The sequence below is a fragment of the Monodelphis domestica genome, chromosome 4 (assembly GCF_027887165.1).
Source record: "Monodelphis domestica isolate mMonDom1 chromosome 4, mMonDom1.pri, whole genome shotgun sequence".
NCBI classification, from domain to species: domain Eukaryota; kingdom Metazoa; phylum Chordata; class Mammalia; order Didelphimorphia; family Didelphidae; genus Monodelphis; species Monodelphis domestica.
The window spans coordinates 177354504-177373883 of NC_077230.1; the positions used below are offsets into that span (position 1 = coordinate 177354504).

Sequence of the window (19380 nt, forward strand, 5' to 3'; positions counted from 1 at the left end):
ATGCAAATCATTATTCATCATTCCAGCTAAGTTCAAGGGAATGCATTACTCTGCAGAAAGGGGTCACCCTTTTTAAACAGAGTAATATGTTTTTAACCTCAACCTGAAGAAAAAAAGATGGTGATTTATGACCTCAATGATATGTTTCGTGAAAAGAAGGGATAGGGTTGATTATTCAGTCTGACATTGCAAAATAAACCAAGGTTACCTGTAGATCAAATAAACAGGCCATATTCTAATTACATTGAAACAGGAGTGACATACTTGTAGCCTTTATAGCTTTTGTCAACATAACCAAACTGTTCTTTATTTTTCCATTCTTCAAGGACTCAGCTTGAGAGATTAGTGAGAAAGGTAGAAGGCAAAATAAAAAATAATATATCCCAGTCTTCATGCAACAACGTTAATAAGAGACCAAAAGACTTACATGGAAATATTTTTGAAAAGGCATTATTTTTTCATTTCAAATCCTTATCAAATTAATGAACTTTTGTTTCTCAAAAAAAAAAAAAATCATTCCATAGAGCAAGAAAGGAATCACTGATGGTCAGAGCCCTTGATTTAGATATGTTTTATGTTATACTAGTGAAATCCATTCAACCCAGCCAGTCGGAATCATTTAAAGAAAAGCATTCTTTCTTTATTGTAATCTTGGAATTTTAGAATATTTTTGTACTACATTTATGACCAAGAGCAAGACACATCTCTAAGTTATCATAGTTTTCCATTTCTAATCTTGTTCTGTATGAAGAAAGCAATTCTTTTTGATGCCTAACCTAGAAATAGAGTAACTAGCAACTTTAAGAAGAAGAATACTTGACAATGTGGGCTTTTAGCTTCCAGTCCATATAGGGTCACAATAGATATAATAATAGTTGGCTACTATGGCTACATCATTACATATCAGTATCACATGTTAAGTTGACCAAAATGAAAGTTCAGTAAGACTTCATTGGATTGAATATTTTGTATTCAGAAGTTGTCAGAAGAAAATTTTTAATGTAATTACACAGTCCTATAATGTTTCTATTTCTTTGCTTTTAGAAACTCATCTCATGATTTTAGTTTGGGGAGAAGGTTTGTATTTAAGTTCTTGCTGGATGACTAGAGATGTTTCATAGGATCATAACCCAGGCCAACACCCTTTTTTTAAAATACAGATTAGGAATTTGAGAAACAAAGATGTTGATCTCTTGAACAAAGCAAAGAAATAAACATATCTCTAATTTAAAATTTTATCAATACTTACCCAAATGAAGAAAACATCATTAGCACTACAACAATTTCTAAGGAAACAAGGGCAGCTAAGTGGCACAGTGTTTAAAGTTCTGAACTTGGATTCAGGAAGACTCATCTTGCTGAGTTGAGAACATTGACTAGATAGGTGACCTTGGACCAGTCACTTAATCCTATTTGCCTCAGTTTCCTCATCTGTAAAATTAGAGAAAGGAAATGGCAAACCATTCTAGCATATTTGTAAAGAAAACTTCTCATGGGGTCACAAAGAGTCAGACATGACTGAAAATGACTGAACAACAAGAAAATCATGCCCTACTTTGAGGGCAGGCTTGATTAACCCAAGATGAGCTCTCCACAAAAGGACTGGGGCAATAATATAATAGGAAAAAAAAGACATCAATTGAGTAAACTAATAGTAAAACTAATTAATTGAGTAAACTAATAGTAAAACTAATAATATGAGTAAACTAATTTATAATTACCTTAAATTGTCTTTTAATCAGATAGAATGAAGACTCTTTAGAGGGAGTGATTACAGAGGTAGTCAGTAGGTTTTTTAAAAGTAATTCTTCAAGTAATATTCTTCAAATAATTTTAAGCTATGATTGGCTTTAACTTTCTTTGTATCCTTAGCCTGGAACATAGTAGATGATTCATGAATGTTTATCTACTGACTAACTGATAAAGAGTGTTTAGAAACTGTTAACTGAAATCCAAACCATTGTTTAATCTTGACTGTGAAATTTTGGTTTTGTTTGTGATTATCTTAAAGGTAATTTTCAATGCAGGGAAAATTGCCCATTTTCCAACTTTTCTTTTGCTTAAAATTATGTAGATAGAAATGCTCAGAATTAGAGTAATTTAATTAATAGTTTCTAGCAGGTAAGTGCCTAAAACACAAAGTACATCATTATAGTTATTGTTTTTCTATCCTTCAACATTAAGAAAAGTCAAAGGTTCTATATTTATACCTGAGGCATTTTCACTCTAAACTCAGTACCATATCTGCTGTGCCATACTTCTTTAAGCAAAGATTACATGGGTAGAGTTTAAAATATGAATAGCATAATTTCTACTTTGAGTAGATTGTGAATTTTGTGTTCCCAGCAGTGGTACATCCCCTTTTTCATTCACCAATAACTTTAGTTTGAAAAAATGGTGCTTAGAATCCCTTAAAAAAATCAATTTTCTATGAAAAAAAATTTGAAGGAAGGTGGTCTAGCAGTACCAGCTCTCAAACTGTACAATAAAGCAGTAATCATCAGAGCAGTCTGGCACTGGCCAAAAAAAACAGAATGGTAGATCAATGAAATAGATTAGGGGAAAATGACCTTAGCTATCTAGTGTTCGGTAAACCCAAACACCCTCAGCTTTTGGGATAAGAACACACTAACAAAAACTGCTCAGAAAATTAGAAAACTGTATTGTAGAAATTTGGTATAGATAATATCTCACACCTATACCAAGATAAGGTCAAAATGGGCATATGGTTTAAATATAAAGAGTGATACTGTATGAAATTAAGGGGAAATAGAATAATTTGATGACAGATCTATGGAGAAGGGAAGAATTTCTGAACAAAGAGATAGAAAGCAGTATAAGACGTAATTGAAAATTTTTGAAAATATTACACTTAAAAGCTGATTGGAAGGGAAACAATAAACTGGGAAAATTATAACAAAATTTCTAATGAATGTCTTATTTCTTAGATCTATAAAGAACTAATTCAAATTTATAAGAATACAAATCATTATATTGACAAATTGTCAAAAGGTCAAAGGATATGGACAAGAATTTTTCAGATGAAGAAATCAAAGTTATCAATAATCATATAAAAACATTCTAAATCACTCTTGATTAGTGAAATGCAAATTAAAGCAACACTCAGGTACCACTTCAGAACTACCAGAGTACCAAATATGTTATTAAATGAAAGTGATAAATGTTGGAGGGGACAAGGCAAAATTGGGACACTAATGTATTTTTGGTGGAATTGTGAACTGATCCATCCATTCCAGAAGACAATTTGGAACAATGCCCAAAGGGCCAGAAAATTGAGTATACCCTTTGATCTTATTCAGTCCATACACCAAAGAAATCGTATTAAAGGGGAAAAGGGGAAAAGATCTACTTGAACAAAAATATTAATAACAGCTCTTTTGTGGCAGCAAAGAATTGGAAACTGACAGAATGTCTTTTATGGGATTGCTAAACAAAATATAATATATGTTGGTGATGGAATACTATTATGCTCTCAGAAATCTGGGAAGATCTACATGATATGAGGCAGAAGGAAATAAGTAGAACCAGGGGAACATTGCACACGGTAACAGCAATATTGTACAATGATCAACTGTAAAAACATGGTCGCTCTCAAAAATGCAATGATCTGGGACAATTCTGAAAGACCTATGAAGGGCAACGCTGTCCATCTCCAGAGGAAAAAAAATGTTAGATTTAGATGACTGTGGATCAAAACAAACTATCTTTCACAGCAGTATATTTTCAGTTTTATTTTAAAGTTTTGGTTTTATATGAGCATGCTGTTATAACAATGACCAATATGGAAGTATATTTTGCAAAATAATACATGTATAACCCAGAACAAATTGCTTACAAACTCTGCTTAGGATAAGGGGAAGAGAGGGAAGAAGTTGGTTTGGATCTTATAATTTTGTAAAATGTATGTTGAAAATTATTATTATTTGTAATCATAAAAATAAAATATCTTTGAATTAAAAATTCAATTTTCTTATTTTCACAAATCCTTACTCAAACCCATCCCAAAGCAATCCCTGAAAGAAAAGAATAGATAATTAAATTTAAATTCTATAAAACTTTTGTCATATTTCTGGATCTGCTATTCTCCAACTATATGCTTTGTGCAGACTATTTAGTCTCATAGTATCTCCATCTTTAACTGAAATCTTCACCAGAACCTTAGGCACGAAGAGATTATTTTACTTGACTTGGATGAGTTTTCTTCTGTCCATAGCATCTGATGAAGATCATTTATAATAGCCTAGAAAGAGTATGAATTGTGCTTCTGGAAAGGATTCCTGCCCTGAGGAAACTACATATCTTTTGAAATATTAAAGTAATAATATTTATAACCAACAACTCCCTAGACACATTTTGAAGACCTATAAGATAGCATACAGTAAAATGTTGAGTTCTGAAGAAAGATGCTATATAAAAGTAAAATATTAGCTATATTGATTTTTTGAGAACACCATCATCTTTGCCTTCACATGTCACCTAGTATATGACAAACCCCCTCTTAAAAAAGAAAAAAAAAAACCTCCAAGGATCCCATCTGCTTTTCCATCAAAATGGCATTGGTATGAATTCTAAGTGTGCTGAATTTGTAGTTTCTAATATCTGGGTTCAAATGCCACATACAACACTTACTAGTTACATAACCAATTCAGGAAACTCTTCCCAATCTCAGTTTCCTCCTTTTAAAAATACATATAATAATACCCAAAGTACTTACCTAATAGGGTTTTTGTGAGATTTAAATAACATAATGCTTACAAAGCATTTTGCAAAAATTAAGGTATATAAATCTAAGTTATTGTTACTAGCTACTTTATATTGATATAAATAAAGTAAACCAATTTCATCAAAGTGTATTTTAGATGATTTCTAAAAAATAACCTTATTTTATTAAAATTTCTAAAAATTATATTGACATCACTTAAATTTTCCCTGTATTCCTCTTGCTCCTCCAATAGCTATACTATTTAATTTTTCCCTTCATATGATGCATTCTGTCATATACATAGTTATATTCATAAACCTTTCCCCTATCAATAATTTGAAAAGTAAATTCTTGTTTTTTTACCTCATTTATTCATGATGAGATCTAGCTAAGTCACATGTCTATTAAGATATTTTCTCAGTGCATGGTGTGGCATGTTGGTCTAACTATAATTTCTTCCATACTAGTGTCCAATTTTCCCAGCAGATTTTTGTCCCACAAAATCCCCCTAGTAATTAATAACTAGTGAGTTTATCAATCAATATATTGTTGTTTTTGTTTTCTTCTGTATATAATCTGTTCCAATAATGTTCCTTTCATTTTTAAAGCATTATCAAAAAGTTTAATATTATTATGTTTAGTTTGAAATCAGATACTGGTAGGCTCCCTTCTTTCCCAATTTCTTTCATTAATTACTCTTGAAATTTTTTACCTTTTCTTCCCATATTAATTTGCTGTTTTTTTTTCTAGCTCTATAAAATAGCCCTTTGGTAAATTGATTGACAGAATACCAACAAGTAAATTTAATTTAAATAGCATTGTACTTTATATTAGGTAAGCTCAACTTATCTACATAGCTTGTAATCATTTAGGCTCATTCTACCCACAAATAATTTATGTTTCTCTAATTATTTAGGCCTACCTTATTTCTGCAATGTGTGCTTTATATTTTTATTTAAATAGTTTTACAATCTTGATAGATATACAATACACATGTAATTCTTGTAGTTTATAATCTTGATAAATATATTTCTAAATATTTTAGAGCTACTGTAGGAATTTTGAATGAAATTTCTCTTTCTAGTTCTTCCTGCTGTAGTTTGTGGGTGATAAACAGCAATGCTAATGCCTTATGTGGTTTATTTTGTGTACTGCAACTTTCCTAAAATTATTGTTTTAAATAACTTTCAATTTACCATCTTAGTTTCTCTAGGTATGCCATTATATCTTCTGCAAAAACCAATGATTTGGTTTCACTTTTTCCTGTTTATTACTTCAGTATTATTGCTTGTATTATTACTATTGCTAGCATTCTAAAACTGTTAAATTGTTTTGACAATAATAGTAGCCAAACCTTATTTTCATCATATTTTAAAGACTTCTATCATTACTCAATAACAGACAATATTTGCTTTTGGATTTAAATTAATATTATTTTCCAATTAAGAAGAACAAATCAATTTATTACTAGGATAATCCTGATCTCACGCTTTTGATCTTCCTTCCTTTCTTTTTAATTTATTCTTCACATCCTTCCCTCAAAAACACATCTTGAGACACTATTCCATTTCCTGTCCTGCTCTTCTTCTCTGACTCCCTAGAGTCCTCCCTACCCCACTTTCCCCCCTTTTCCTCCTATTTTCCAATTGAGTTTAATGTATTGATGGGATGAACTCATTTGACTGTCTTTATCATTGTCTCACATGCAGAGGCAGAGAACAGTGTATAACTGAGTAACTGTATTCAATCTTCCTTTATCTAGTTCAGAGGAAAGTGGGATTTGTGGCATACACTTTCACTCTACTCATTTTTTCATGATATAAACTCTTCACTGTACATCCCTTCATAATATAGTAGTGATTTCCCTCTCTCTTCTTCCCCAGTATAGTTCCCATGTCCCTCCCATTTTAGTATTCTTCCAAGAACATTCAAACAGAATGCAACTACATGCAGATTTTTATCTTTCTCTGTTATGCTAAAAGATATTAGGGTTGTGAGAATCCCCTATTAACATGTAAACAGTCTTTCCCCCACTTATTTCTTTTAAGTGAAATAAAGGTTTGTACTTTTTTATTTTTCCCTTGATGCCTGCATTCATTTAAAAAATGATTGCTCAAGTTTGGCATTTTCCTCAGAAGTATTTGAAAAACCTCTAATTAATTATAGACCCATTCATACACACACACACACACACACACACACACACACACACACACACACACACATACACACACCCCCTCACCCATAAGATTATATTTAGTTTTGCTAGATAGATAATCTTTCATTCAAAGTCTTTATTGCCTTTGAAAATATCATATTCCAAGTTCCCCTTTTCTTTAAGGTGTCAGCTACTAAGTATCGGGTGATGGTTAGGATGACTCTTTGGTACTACTTTGAACTTATTTTTGGCTACGTGTGTGCAATTTGTTTTCACTTAAAAGCTCTGGATTATAGTTTAGATGACTTTTAAAAAATTCTTTCTCGACTGTCAATTTTTCCTATAGTTAAAGCAATTGGAAAAAAACACATTTTATTACTTTAAATTGTGATACATGATACATGTATAACCCAATGGAATTGTTTGTCAGCTCTGGGAGGGGAGAGAGAAAAGGGATAGGAAAAATAATGAATCATGTAAACATCAAAAATTATTCTTAATTAATAACAAAAAATAAACATAAAATAAAAATAAAAAGTTGTGATACTCTGAATAATCCTTCAAGACATGGAGCACTCACTGCTATGAAATCTAGCATACAGTTATTACTATTTATTCTGTTATAATTTTTTATGTCAAGATCAATGCTTTCTATTTAAATTTCTCTGTATTTGGAAAGAAAATAAAGGATTAGAGTATAATCTTTTCCTTAAGAAGAAAGAAAGTTCACAGTTACATGGAAATCTTTAGATTCCTTCTGTACTGAATAAAGCATAAACTCATACAATATGCTGTTTTTACTGTGAGAATGGAGAATTGTTTGCAAAAAATAGTGGCCTTCTCTCTGCTTTTGCAGGAAGCATTTCATTCTTCCAGAATTTTTGTTTTAATATTAGGGTTCTCTTGCCCAGGACTTTTGGAGAAAAAGCAAACCCCTTACTCTGAACTCTGGCAATCCTGTTCTGATTTAGGAAGGAATACAATCTCTACCTGCAGAAGGGAAGAAAAAAATTTGCTCATAGGATAATCTAAGTCCATTTAAAAATGTTAATTCTTTTTCCTTCAAAAAAGAATGCTATGACAATCATTTACATTCTAGAAACAATTTTGACATTACTTAGTGATAGTTTGTTCCTTCATTTTTTACTGATACTATACTAAATAATTTACTTAATGAGAGTTGATTTACAATTTTGGAGGGAAAGTGTTAATTTCATAGTTGACAGTTTCATGTAATTATGACATATCAGAGCTGATGCGATGTTAGACTTCATCTTTTTAAAACTTGATGTAAGAGTGCTGATCAATGATTTAAAGAAGCTGAAAAATACATTGGATTTTAATTACTGTATAATCTAAATTTTAAGTGAGAAAATGTGGTAATTCTGTTTTGAACTAAACCAATGAGAAAATGAAATTTTAAACTTATTCTATAGTGTTTCAAGTTTTTATCACTAGGAAATTTATCTGCAAAAGAGATTATAAATATTGGATAGTGTTCTACTTAGTAATATTCTTAATAAAACAATAATGTCTAGGCTATTATTTTAATGCTGTTTATGAAGCCAAATGACATTATTTATTTAAAAGTTATGATAGAAGTATAAAATCAATTTTGATCAAAGATTGCATTGATATATTGAGATAGTTGAGATCAAACTTAATGAAACTTCTGATGTTCTTTAAAGGTATTATTGTATTGATGCAGGAAGGGAACTTACTGCATTATGACTGTCATATACTCCTGAGAATAATGAATGAAAAGTATCATAGAAAATAGTTTATTAGAATTAGATGCTTAAATATGAAAAATAAGATTAAACAGTCAGGTTGAACATATAAATAATCAACTTCCTCAAGAGAACGAATGGGAGTGAAATGACCTCAAGGACTAAAAAATGTCTATTAACAAAGAATCATTTGTTCCTCTTTAGTGAAAAATAATAGACAAATTATAAATAAACATTGGTCTCTATGTAGACTTCTGATGATAATATTTTCTCTATTATTAAAAGGATATTTCAAGAATGATTAATTCATCATCTGTTATTTCAGATACTAGACATTTTTATTTGCAAAGAGGGATAAATTTCAAACCAGAAGCCAAAAGATCTGAATTATAAATTTGATTTAGGAACTTTGTAAAGCTACTTCACTTCTTTTCTTCAGTATAGTATTACAGTTTGTGAAGTGTGAATAATACATGGCCTTTTATCTCTCATAAGGGTAAAAGAAAGATGTTTTTGACGTTTAATAGATCTGAAAATACTGACATCTGTGGTATTCATTCAATCTACATATGTGAGACGAATACTGTGTTCAAGGTACTATTTTAACCGCTGAAAGAAATAGAAAATAAATATGAATAGACCTTGCCAGGGGCGGCTGGGTGACTCAGTGAATTGAGAGCCATGCCTAGAGATGGGAGGTCTGAAGTTCAAATCTGGCCTCAGACACATCCTAGCTGTATGACCCTGGGCAAGTCACTTAATCCCCATTGCCTAGCCCTTACCACTCTTCTGCCATAGAACCAATATACAATACTAATTCTAAGACAGAAGGTAAGGGTTAAAAAAATAATAGACTTTGCCTTTGGGGAGCCTATTAAAGGAAAGCCACATAGTATGATTGAGAGGGAATTGACTTGGGAGTCAGAAGATATGAGTGAAAATTCTACCTCTGATCCTTCCAATCTGTGTGAGCCCTGTTAAGTCATTTAACAAGACACGGTCTTAGTTTCCTCATGTGGAAAATGAATAGGTTTCCAGTTGGCCTCTGGAGTTCCTTTTAGCTTTAAATAATTCGTCTTAAATTATTAATATTAATAGCTCTCACTCATACAGTGCTTCATAAAAATACTTAACATGTTTTGTTTCTTGTTCTTTGCAAAAATCCTATGAAGATAATGGTGCATTATTATCTTCATTTCATAAATGAAAAAAAATTTAGCAGTTTTCCCAATTTTGTCCAACTAATTAGTGGTAAAATTGAAACTAAAACCCCAGTTTTCTGTTCTCAATTCCAGTGCCCTATTACTTTATCAGAGTGGGTACAGAATATTTTATTCTGACTGGTAATGCTTTCTGGAGAAGGAAAAAAATAGCAAACAGAAAGTAGAGAACCTAAGTTGGGAAAAATGGACTCTCAACCTCTGACATAGGCATACAAGCAAGACTAAAGAAGGGTTTAGAAGATATCATCAAGAATATATATATAAACTATTATAGACCATAGAATGATTGAAGGAGCACAATTTGTGTAAAAGCACACAGTTCAATGACACACAGATATTCAGGCAAATTAATCAAGGAAACATAGACATCCTACATAGTCAACCTTATTGCTCCTTTATGAAAACGTCTTCTGATCTTAGGATCACAAAATTAAAATTCAAGTGGATCTTCAAGACTCCATCTCCTCATTTTACAGTTCAGGAAATGAAGTTCTAGAGGAGTTAAAAGTACTTTTCAAAGCTACATGGGTATTAAATTGAGCTCAAGTAACTTTTCCAAAGTCACAGAGGTATCACATGGGATTTGAATCCATATCCAACATAATTTTTGCTGCACCATATTGACTCTCTTCCTACAAAATGAACAGTTCAATAATGGCCAGAATGGATCATCTAAAAATCAACAGCCATGTAGTTCTGGCTGTCCCTGCTTTTATCTTTATAATAAAAGCAACCACAGAATTGGACAGAGATTACTGTAGTCATCAGACCTATAGAGCTTAATGCCATTTTTTTTCCTTCTCTAAAACTTAACCAAACTGCCTAGGCTTCCTTACTGTGGGAATGACTTAACTAGATTACATTTAAGGGATTACCATTTTAGGTTATTTTTAGAATGTGGAGATTAGTGATTATTGTATCCATCCCACAATTTTCTCTTCTTCTGTGAACTTTTAGAATATCTAAAGTCCAGCATACATTAGGTAGTCATTTGCTGCCTCTTATAGTTATTTAATAACTTGCTATAGGGAACTTGTCTCTACAATTAAGTTTAGATTTCTTGAGATCAAGCACTAGACATCATTACTCTTTGCATATACCAAAGTATCTCACAGAGAGCTGAATTCTGACCCTTACTCTAACCCTAACTCTGTTTCCAACTCTAACCTTAACCCTAATTTCAACTCCAGCTTGAGTTCTAACCCCTTTGCTCTACAGTTAATAGAAATTAAATAAACATCAAGCTACATTAAAGTATATTTCATGCCAGATCATACATGCTACTATTTTAGGCAGAACTGAGAGAGAGATATCTAGGAACTCAATTTTCTATTGGAATAAAAAGTATTAATCATCTCATTGTTGAATAAGCACATATTTTTGATAATGTTAAAACACTCAATTATATGCATGGGAGCTAACAAATGTACCAGTTAGAAGCATGAATACACAGTAAGTCAGATTCTTCTATTACATTAAAGAAATTATGTTCTATTGTTTAATACTCTAGAAACAAATGCTCTTCCATCCATCAAAGGATATTGTTTACTCTAAAAATACTTTATTTGGTCCCAGTACAATATGATTGTGTATACTTCAATGTCCACCAAATTCAACCTCAAATACTAGCCTCAAAACAAAGAGCCAGAGCCCCATTTTGCCTTTTAACATATTATCTGAGATTAACATGAAAGAAACTATTTTGCCAAAAATATATAGAAATGCATCCAAAAGCCACTATTATGAGCTCTATCTAAATCTTTGTACTCTGATGAAAAAGTATGCCAGGCAAAACCAATTCCCCATTCAGAAACATTTTGTTTTTCTAGATTTCAAAAGCCTAGTTATGAGGAACAGTGTATCAGTCCTTTGGCAATACCTGAAGCATTTACTTTGGTGTGAGCCCACTTGTTTTATAGCTAAATCCAAAGTAACTGTAATAGGTAGTTGCATTCTCCAACATAAATATCCTTTCTTATTTTTCTCTTCATTCTTTTCTGTTAAGGGACTTAGAACGATGCAGGTGATATTAGCATGATAATCACAAATTACATCATATTTATATGTTATATCTTAAATCTGTGATATATATTCATATTTATTGTTTGACATAAGTATGAACATAATTAATTTATAAAGATAGATGTGTATATATTTAAATGAAATCCAATTATTTATGTTTCTGGAGAAAGGCTAGATATTTGACTAGAAAGGGTGTCTATTTAGGGCATTTGTATTTAATCATTTGAATAGAAAATGAAATGATTGATCTTATGCTAAGAATCTCACTAAAACTTGGAACATCTATTTTTCTTTCAGGAAAACCCGGTGACAGTTTGACGACCAAAGGTAAATGTAATGCTTTTGATTCTTTTCCAATGATAGATTATGTATCTCAAACTCAGAAGATAGATCTGAAAAAAAAAACACATATCTAAGATCTTCAAAGGTCACATCTCTTCTGTTAGGTATGGAAATTATTTATTAGATTTATAGAGTGTAGACTAGAGGTTCTCAGTCTTTTGTGAGAAAGGGTTGCTTTTCATTTCTTTGAAGATGAGGTCAACTGAATGAAATGGAAGTGTGCTGTCAGTGAAATCCCTGAGACGAGCAGAGGTCAAAGAACTGTTGGCAATCACATTATTGTATTGGCTGAGAATCTTGGCAAACCACAGAGAAAGGGATACCATGATGATTTACAGTAGGGGAGAGAATTGTGGCAAAAGCAGCAGAGTTGCTTGTCTACACAGTAAATTTTGAAATCTACTGGTGATTCTCAAATTCCTGTTACTTAGGGGACCCCAAAAATGGTAACAAAGTAAATTCTGATTAGAATAGATTTTTCAACCCCCATAGTGACTTTTCATTGGCATTCAAGTGCATTCTCACATCATATAGTAAATCTACTCTTTAATGTTCCCAAGGTCCTGGAATACACCTTCTAACTGCCATTTTCCCCACAATACTTTATACTAAGCAGACATGACCTAAAAATATAACTAGTTCTGAAAATCATTAGCAAAGAACGAGGGGAAAGTTGGTCTGATGAAGAAAGGGAAAACATCTAAGCTAGATCTTAAAGAAAGTACCAGATTGACAAACAAATTGTCCATTCATCTTTCTGTGTAGTTAAATCAAGTTCTAATTAACACTATATATGAACTTTATTGAGCCTTTTATATAGAACTTTGTTATACAATTAAGTATGAGAAAACTTTAAATATCCTAATCATTTTGCAAGCCATTTGTCTCCCACCAATGCTTTTGTTGACATTTTAACCTTCTATTGATTTGTATCCTATGCAAACTGAAATGTGTGTAACTCTTGGTCACCTCTTAAGCCATTTTGGGGGAATTCGGGCACTTGGAAAAATGTTTTGATCTGGAAGGAAGTTATTGCAAAATCTGTCTATAAGCATTCCTCAGAATTGGTATTAAACGGGAATTGGCAGGAATAGTAGGAGAATGGAAGGAAATGGGGAAAGTCGGCAACCTCTTTCCACCCTGCCATATCATAGGGTCTAAGCTACCTGGAGGTTGAGTAAAGGATCCCTTTGAAGTCAGAAAGTGAGATGTAAGAGGGAATCTACTAAGGATGCACTCAGGACTATATTTCCCTCCTCCCTGATAATATGATCTAGTTAGCACAAGGATAGATATGGTAGAAAGTGAAAACAGAGGGAAAAAGTGACTGAGGAAAGACTGAATTTACCCTGCAGGTGATAAAATATGATGGCTATTGGCAAGCCACAGTCAGTATTTGTCTCCTTCCCTCACTTCACCTCCAGGTAATCCCAGAGGTTTCAGACATCCTTTTTGGCACCTGACAACTTGTCTAAGAGCACAAGAGCAGGTAGTCAGTGTATAAGGTAGTTCTAAGAAGGGACAATGAATATCAGGAAGAAATATACTCCCTAGGATTTACCATTTGAGGTCCAACAATAATAGCTCCATCCTATTTCTGGATTTCTCCTGCACTGTATCCATAGGTTTCCAAACCTTTTCTTTGGATCAGATATCAAATAGGCCTTTATAACCCAGATATCTGATGAAATTGTTTTCCAGCAAAGATATGAACCAAAAAGGCAGCAGTCTTAGAACAAGGCAGCTTTGATCAGGACAAAGCTCATGTTCTCCTAGACAAAAATGTAATAGTGCTCATCATTAGCATGAAATTAAAGGAGCAGGGAGGGAGCAAAGAGTTATACATTTAAAATCAGGAACTCCTTAAAGAGTTATGTATCCTTGCAGTGTGATTTCGCTTTTTTTGTCCAATATTGATAGTTTCTAAGATATCAGTTAAATCTTGGATAATTTCCTAAAACCTGAATGATGAAGGGAATTCTCAGAAATAATTATGTAATTTCTCCAAGGACTTTGCCTTCACTTCTTACCACTGTTATAATATTATAGGATTCAAACAAAACAGGAGAGAAATCTTAAGAAATCTCTGTGACATTTCTATATTTATCAGTCTTATAAAAAATACAATATGTTTTGAAAAAATAGATAAAACTGCAGGATCTCATAGTGAGAAGGGGTTTTAGAGGTCATCTAGTCCAATCCATACTAGAGCAAGAACCCACTCTGCAAACATTCTGGAAAGATGGTTATCTGATCTCCACCTTATGACCCCCACAGCTCTGGTATTAAATAGCTCCCTACTTTCCAAAGTATTCCATTTCACTCTTAGACAGTTTGGATTGTTCAAAAGCCTTCCTTTATAATGATCTGACCTGTAATATTCTCTGAACTTTCTACCAATTGTTACTAATTCATTGAACTGAGGCTAAGTAAAATAAATTTAACCCTTCATCTATTGGGGAGCTTTTATATATTTAGTGCAACTTTCATCTCCATACCCCTGCATTAAGTCCTTACCCCTCACCAAATCATTTTTATGTAGGGTAAAGATTCTGAAACTCTTCAACACAGCCTGTAGTTGCCTTACCATTTAGATTTTCCTTCTCTGGATGTGCTCCAGATTGTAAAAATAGGAAAAACAAGATTCTCTAAACTAAATCCTTCATTTTAGAATTCCCCTAGTAGATGCTAGGAAGATTAATTAACTCCCCTTCAGTCACATAGTTAAGTAGTTACAAAACTGGACTTGGAATGATGTTTTCTAGGTTTGCTCATTCATGTTCATTTCTATAGATTGTGGAGTTTATTATAAAGATGATTTATTCCATGATTTTCATGGCAATTCTATTTTGTCCTTCTTTAAAAAATAGGCCAATATGAACCAAAATTAAGATTCTTGAGTTGTTCTGAAATTTTAATAACATTGTGAAGATGGTAAGACATTTTTGCCATTGGGCAACCAATGGTCATTCCCTTTATATTTTGACTCAAAGGATTATCTGTGTTGTTATTTTATAATAAAGGTGCTTTGTGTCCTTGAATTTCCCCCTTGGCCACTCTTGAGTTTCATTTATTATTCCTTAATGGCAATCTTAATCAAGTCTTAAGTACTGGAATGTCTTATTAAACATCTTTAGGGCTTTATTATTTTATTTCTGATTACACAACCAAAATATATAATCAAATATTTATTGTATTATGGTTATTAACTGTATAACAGCTTTGCTAAAGCATAAAATATAAATTATTGTGGATTTCATTTTTTAAGTTAGATTAAGATAACAGGTGTTAGAAATAACCAAAATCATAACAGAAACTAGGATTTCATTGTTAAAATGTGTTCTTAAGATCTGGAAGATGAAAGATAGATAGATAGATAGATAGATAGATAGATAGATAGATAGATAGATAGATAGATAGATAGATGATAGATAGATAGATAGAAGATAATAGGCAGAACCAAAGAAATAGATAAAAGTGAATTTCAGACTTAAAGAGAGAGATACAGCACAGAATCATCGATTTAGAGAGAAAAGGATTTTTTGAGATTTCATAGTTCAAACCCCACAAATTTTTTGAGGAAGCTAAGAACCTGAGAAATTATGACTTGCCCAAAGTCACATAGGTAATACATAGCTAAGTAAGGATTAAAATCTGGGTCTTTTGACTCAAAATCCAGCACTATTTCCACGGTTTCTTTATATGAAAATCTTGAATTCACCAAGGCTGAATCAGCCCTAGAATAATACATTTAAGTGTCAGGAGGGGTCTTTGAGAATAAAATCCAGTCTTTTCATTTTCCAGACGAGAAAACTGAGCCCTTTGGAGGCAGAACTGGGACTAGAAAATGGGGCTCCTGGCTTCTGGTCCAATGTTCTTTCAGCTCTAAATGACCCAGATCAGTGACTTTGAGTCAAGAGACTTGGGTCCAATCAGAATCTGCTCATTAATACCCTATGTGGCCTTGTGAAAGTCATTCCATCTCTTAGGAATACAGCTTCCTCATTTGTGAAACAGTTGGGCCAAACTAGATGTTTTCTTCATATCATAACTTCTGTTACCATGCCATAACCTATTTTTCTTGGTCATCTAAGCATGAACATTGTCCTTGGGACAATCTAATTTAGATTTGCCATTTTGGACTCATGACCATGTTTATGAGGCTTTTTAGCTTAAAACATTTTCCCAAATTATCTACCCATCAATCATCAGAAAAGCAGTTGGCAAATATTCTGCATTTTGCTATTAATGGTAATTGTTTTTAAATCAAAGAAGGATTGAGATGAATACTATAGAGCCAAGTTGATGAACCTATGGCGTGCATACCAGAGTGTGCCAGAGGGGGCTCCTTCCTCTTCCTCTCCACAGGCACCTAAGGACATTTCTCATATCACCCACCCCTCTGCCCAGTAGCCCAAAGGAAACACTTCCTCCCTCCTCTGTCTGAAGTAACATGGCTTATGGGTTGCAGTTTGGGTTACTCAGTCTCTAAAATGTTTGCCATCACTAGAATAGAGTATGAGGCAGATTCTAGCCACACTCATAAAATGAACAAATTTTAACATATTGGCTATCAAAACTATATTTATAGATCATTATTCAATGGATATACAGGAATGGTGGCTTTTGTTTTGTTTTGATTCTTATCATTCCATGACTAAGACAGATGACCACTGTGTAAACTGTTTTTGTCTCTACATCTAAATAAGATCTTTATAGTCAAAGACATTCTGAAATCCTCAGGGCAATGCTTAAAGGAATCCGATAGGATCTTATAGATGACAGTTAAACCATCATGAAGGAGGAAAGACAGTTTGTAAAATCTATTCTTGCTGACTAGACCCAAGGAAGGGGGAGAGCATGAGGAATTCACCTTCTGTTCTCAGGCGGATTGGGCTATGCTTCATGATTCCAGGCTCATATTCCTGGGGTTTAGTAGCCTCAGAGATATTGAGGAAAACCCACTTAAGGAAATTACAGTATTCTATCAGAACAGGAACATGGAGTGCAACAGCCTCAAGGGATCTGGACTGATTGCCCTTTGTTTGGCATTTGATTGTGCAGTGTCAGTCTTCTCTCTCTATTTTTTTTCTTCTCCCTTTTCCTATTTCAAACTTCATGATTTTAAATGGTACAATATTGAGGTTTTCTTTCCATAACACTGAGCTGTATATCATACACAGGATACAGCATAGAGGCTCTAAACATAGCATCACTTTGTAAAAATTATCTATGAATTTCAAAGCTCAGTAGTACAATGAAATATGAAATATGAAAACTATTTGAGACAAATGCATTATAGAACTACTTTGCTTATTGTTTTTAAAAATATACAGATGATACATAAGTGATAGATAGATATAGATGTGGATGTGTATTGTGGTAGAGGCATGAAGAGAGAGAGGACTTGTAAGCCAAGATGCAAGAAACAAGCTGGGGACCTAACCTGCCTGTCAATCAAGAAGAAGATTCCAAAAGGAATGTTCCCAGGAGTTGGCAGTTGAGGCGGGCTGAGGACCCTTGTGGGGCTGACTTGGTTTTGGGAGCTCTCTGACCCTTCACCTTGGCTTTCCTCCAACTGTTGGTCAGTCAAATCTCAAAGAGAGAGAGAGAGAGGTTTCCCCCTTGGTCAGAGAGCTCCCAAAACCAAGTCAGCCTCACAAGGGTCCTCAGCCCGCCTCAACTGCCAACTCCTGGGAACATTCCTTTTGGAATCTTCTTCTTGATTGACAGGCAGGTTAGGTCCCCAGCTTGTTTCTTGCATCTTGGCTTACAAGTTCTCTCTTTTCATGCCTCTACCACAATGTGTAGGTATAGACTTTATATGTGTGAATATATATATGTATATATAAAATATATTTTTCTGTCCTTTTCCTTCCCCTTCTCCCCTTATACACACAGGCAAGTATGTACACATTAAGCATATACATATAATTTATATAATACATATATGTTTATTCAAAATAAATATATTTGTGCATATTTAATACAAATTATATTAATTTTTGAGAAATTCAATTATATGTACATTTATAAACATATATACATAAAGACATGTATTTTTGCATATATGTGCATATATATCTTTATATACACATATATTCCTCTTTCTATTTCTAGTATCTTTATAAGGAATAAGAAAGTTAAAGGGAAATAAGAAATATTCTAAAAGTGTATTTTTTCTAAATTGAATTTCAGTGAAAGTCAAATCTACTAAAAATAAGTATATTTCTCATCCCAAAGAAAATGCTTAATATTTCATTGTTCCTTTCAAAAAAATTTGAGGATGTTGCAAGCTAAATTAAGCATAGTTATCTTCTGAATTAATTAAAAGTTCTATTCTAATCCTCTCTATCATCTCTACCCATTTCAACTGTTCTTTCAGAGTTTCTCTTTATATTATTACCATTTCGTGACTATAAAAGATATCATTGCTATCACCCAAGTGCTTTTATTAATCAGTCATGTGCATATAATATTAGACTCTAAACAAAAGGAAGATATCAAAGCCCTTGCCTTCTCAGTGCTATAGTCTAAAGGAAATGTCATAGCCAAGAAAAAAAAAGAAATAACAAGGAAGTACAGAGATTTATACAAAAATTTAAATCAACAAACAGTAATTTTAATCCCACCATGTATAAGATACTATGCTAGATGGACCCAAGGGATGGGAAAACAAGAATGAATGAGATTTCATCCAAGCAGCTAAAATTCTTATAGGTAAATTCAGCATGTAGATATTTTGTATAAGAAAAAAATGGATCCCACCTGTGTAGCAGAAATGAACTCATGTGTATCTAGTAAGAACTGATGTTACATGGCTCAAAGGGAGACAGAATATAGACATTTCTAGCCTCTTCTCCCTTCACTTCTCTCCAAGGTGGACTTTCATTCCTACCAGGAAGGGGAGCAAAAGGTTGACCCTGTAGGTTACTCTGCTCATCTCAGGGAGAGGAGATATCAGAATAAAATTCTATCTTTCTTCTCCCTTACATATTATTAGCCTAAGTAATACATTCACATTAATTCTGATTTCTGATCACTTTGTCATTTCTGGTGGATATGGGAACCCTGAATTTATATCCAAGACTTGATACCCTTCTCATTAAACACCAGATGCACAATGCACACTCATAACAAAGAAACCCATTTATAAAAAATAATAGCAAAACAGAAATCAGA

General features: G+C 32.9%; 1 protein-coding gene across 2 annotated transcripts in view; it reads left to right on the forward strand.

The window, feature by feature from the left end:
* The window catches only part of B3GALT1 (beta-1,3-galactosyltransferase 1), a 783716-nt gene that overhangs the window by 334412 nt on the left and 429924 nt on the right, over nt 1–19380 (forward strand). For both annotated transcript variants that reach the window (XM_007494310.3, XM_016433691.2), the window contains exon 3: nt 12154–12183. The gene's annotated coding sequence lies outside the window, so the exon portion shown is untranslated. The remainder of the gene's footprint in view (nt 1–12153; nt 12184–19380) is intronic.